Raw genomic sequence first — 4,196 nt, 5'->3', positions numbered from 1 at the left:
TGCTTAGCTTAAAAAATTAGCAAATTAACAAGCAATTATATACCAACAAATTGGACAATCTGGAAGAAATGGATACATTCTTAGAATCATACAATTTCTTAAGACTGAGTCGAGAAGAAACAGAAAATCTGAACTGACAGATTACCAGAAATGAAATCGAATCAATAATCAAAAACCTCCCAAAAAACAAAAGTCCTAGACCAGATGGCTTCATACAAGAATTTTACCAAAATTTTAAGGAAAAATTAATGCCTATTCTTCTCAAACTATTTCAAAAAAGTTCAAGAAGAGGGAAGGCTCCATAACTCCTTTAATGAGGCCACCATTATCTTGATTCCAAAACCAGACAAAGACATTACAAAAAAAGCAAACTAGAGGCCAACATCTCTTATGAACATTGATGCAAAAATCCTCAAGAAAATATTAGCAAGCCAAATTCAGCACTACATTAAAAATATCATATACCATGATCAAGTTGGATTTATTCCTGGGATGCAAGGTTGGTATAATATCTGCAAATTAATTAATGTGATACACCACATTAATAAATCAAAAGATAAAAATCAATCAGATATACCACCTTAACAAATTGAAAGATAAAAATCGTATGGTCATATCAATAGATGCAGAAAAAGTGTTCTATAAAATCCAGCATACATTTATGATAAAAACTCTCAGCAAAGTGGAAATAGAGGGAATATACCTCAATGTAATAAAGGCCATATGCAACAAACCCACAGCTAACATCATGCTCAATTGAGAAAGGCTAAAAGCATTTTCCTTAAGATTAGGAACACTGTATTGGAAGTCTTAGACACAGCACTAAGACAAGAAAGAGAAATAAAAGGTATCCAAATTGGAAAGGAAGAAGTAAAACTCTTGTTATTTGTGATGACATGATATTATACATAGAGAATCCTAAGGATTCAATCAAAAAACTGTTAGAACTAGTCAATGAATTCAGTAATATAGCAGGATACAAAATTAATATTCAGAAGTCAGTGGTATTTTTACACACTAATGATGAACTTTTGGAGAGTGAAATTTAAAAAAGCAATCCCTTTTACAATTGGATCAAAAACAATAAAATATCTGAGAATCAAATTAACCAAGGAGATAAAAGACCTGTTCTTAGAAAATTATGTCATGAAAAAAAGTAATTGAAGAAAATACAAATAAATGGAATCATATACCATGCTCATGTGTAGGAAGAATCAACATCGTTAAAATGGCCATACTACCCAAAACAATCTACAGATTCAATGCAATCTCTATCAGAATACCAATGGTATTTTTCAGAGAGCTAAAACAAATAATCCTAAGATTTATATGGAAGCATAAAAGACCCTGAATAGCCATAGCAATCTTGAGAAAGAAGAACATAGTTGGAGGTATCACACTACCTGATATCAAAATATACTACAAGACTACAGTAAACAAAACAGCATGGTACTGGCAAAAAACAGATACATTGATAATGGAACAGAACAGAGAGCCCAGAAATAAATCTACAACTATATACTCACTTAATATATGACAAAGGGGGCAAGAATATAGAATGGGGTAAAGATAGTCTCTTCAAAAATGGTGAGGAGAAAATTGGACAGATATATGCAAAAAAAGAAAAGAAAAAGAAAGGAAGAAAAGAAAGGAAGAAAGGAAGAAAGGAAGAAAGGAAGAAAAGAAAGGAAGAAAGAAAGGAAGGAAGGAAGGAAGGAAGGAAGGAAGGAAGGAAGGAAGGAAGGAAGGACGGAAGGACGGAAGGAAGGAAGGAAGGAAGGAAGGAAGAAAGAAACTGGGCCACCTTCTTATACTGTATTCCAGAATAGACACAAAATGGATTAAAGTCTTAAATATAAGACACAAAACCATAAAACTTCTACATGAAAACATAGGCAGTAATCCCTCTGATATTGCCACTAATAATTTATTTTCAGACATATCTCCTTGGGCAAGGGAAACAAAGGAAAAATAAACAAATGAAACTATATCAAATGAAAAAGTTTTTGCACAGCAAAGGAAACTATCAACAAAACAAAAAGACAACTGACTGACAGGAAAAGATATTCATGTATGATATATCTGGTAAGAGGTTTATATCCAAAATATATAAAGAAATCATACAACTCAACAACAGAAAAACAAACAATCCAATTAAAAAATGGGCAGAAGACCTGAACAGATATTTCTTCAAAGAGAAAATACAGATGACCAATAGATATATGAAAAGATGCTCAAGGTCACTAATTGGCAGAGAAATGCAAATTAAAACCACAATGAAATATCATCTCACACCTGTCAGAATGGCTATCATCAATAAATCAAAGAACAACAAGTGTTGGCGAGGATGCATTGAAAAGGGAACCCTCATACATTGTTGGTGGGATTGCAAATTGGTATAGCCTGATTGGGAAACAGTCTGGAGGTTTCTCAAAAAATTAAAAATGGATATACCTTTTGAACCAGCAATTGCATTTCTGGGTATTTATCCAAAGAAAATCTAAACAATAATTCAAAAAGATCTATGCAGCCCAATATTCATGGCAGCACAATTTACAATAGCGAAGATATGGAAGCCACCTAAATGTTCATCAACAGATGATTGGATAAAGACATTATAGTTCATATATACAATGGAATATTACTCACCCATTAAAAAAAATGAAACCCTACCATTCACAATGACATAGATGGACCTAGAAGTTATTATGCTGAATGAACTAAGTCAGATAGAAAAAGACAAATACCATATGATTTCACTTATATGTCGAATCTAAGGAACGGAAAGAACAAGCTAATCAAAAACAGACTCACAAATATTAAGGACAATCTGGAGATGGCCAGAGGGGAGGGGTGGAGGACTGGGAGAATGGTGTGAAGGGTTAACGAAGTACAAATTAGAAGTTGATAGATGGTCACGGGATTGGGGAGCACGGCAGAGGGAACGCAGTTAGGATTAATGTAATGGCTAGGTGGAGAGGCAGAGGAGAGAAAGAGCAATTAGGGGGATCATTTTATAAACTATATAAATATCTAACCAATCAATGTACTGTATACTTGAAACTAATAATAAAATAAAATTTTTAAAAAATGCAAAAAGTTAGCAAATTATACATTTCTTATTTTAATACTAAAATATTTATTCCACTTCTTGTTCCATGCAATAATTTCAAGGCAAATCTTTTTTTTTCTCAGAAATTTCCTCAAAGATACCATTCTTAAACTACTAAATCAACATTACTGCTGTTTTATGGAAGCCAGGATTATTCACAGCATCTTCATTTGTCTACTTGTGGTTCTATTGGGAAAGAAATACTGTTCATTTTAGAAAGACCTTCTGCCATGATTAGAGTCCTGCTGTGAGGTTTAAAATGTATGTAATTCTGCAATATTTGTGAAAATGATCACACTATTTACATGCAGTGATAATGTTAATGAAATTAGATCATTATCTTTAAATAAATGTTTAACCTTATTAGCAGAAAAGATATTCACTGCTGAAATAATTTGCTAATTGCTTTCCCTGACTCATAACAGTTTGATATTTTATTCATTGTATACATTGTTTTAATCAAATTTAATAATACTTTAAAATTTATACAATATCTGATTTAATGAGTTTTATGATAATAATATCCAGAATGAAATAAAAAATATTTTGATATATTTCTTCATAAAAACAAATAAGATTATATTGAAAACTTTAAATGTTTTTACCTGATATGCAGTGAGCATTTTTCTAAATACGTCTATAAATAATTTTTAGAATCGTGTTACATTTTATTTTGTGTAAGAATGGAAGTATTTGGGATAAACAAAAGAACAAGTATTGTGGTCATAGAAATTTTGGGTAACCTTTTGACTTCCTCATCTATATTTTGGGCATATAATTTAACTAACTTAAACTTGTTTTCTTTTCTGTAATATAAAAATAATTACACATACCTGTATACATTATTATGCTAATAAAATACATAAACTGTATGGGGCAATACCTATAAAATAAAAAGTATTCAATACATTGTAATTTTAATAATAATAGCTCTTATTTTAACCAATTCCTATCACTGTACATAATACTGTATAAAATTTCTCACAACTTTAGATAATTATTTGCCATATATCATGTCAAACATTTCTAAATATGGAATGAATGAAATCATAGAAATAAAAATATTAGTTCAAAGCATACTACT

This window comes from Pteropus vampyrus, unplaced genomic scaffold (assembly GCF_000151845.1).
Source record: "Pteropus vampyrus isolate Shadow unplaced genomic scaffold, Pvam_2.0 Scaffold13, whole genome shotgun sequence".
Lineage (NCBI taxonomy): Eukaryota > Metazoa > Chordata > Mammalia > Chiroptera > Pteropodidae > Pteropus > Pteropus vampyrus.
Note: the sequence above shows the minus strand (reverse complement) of the source record.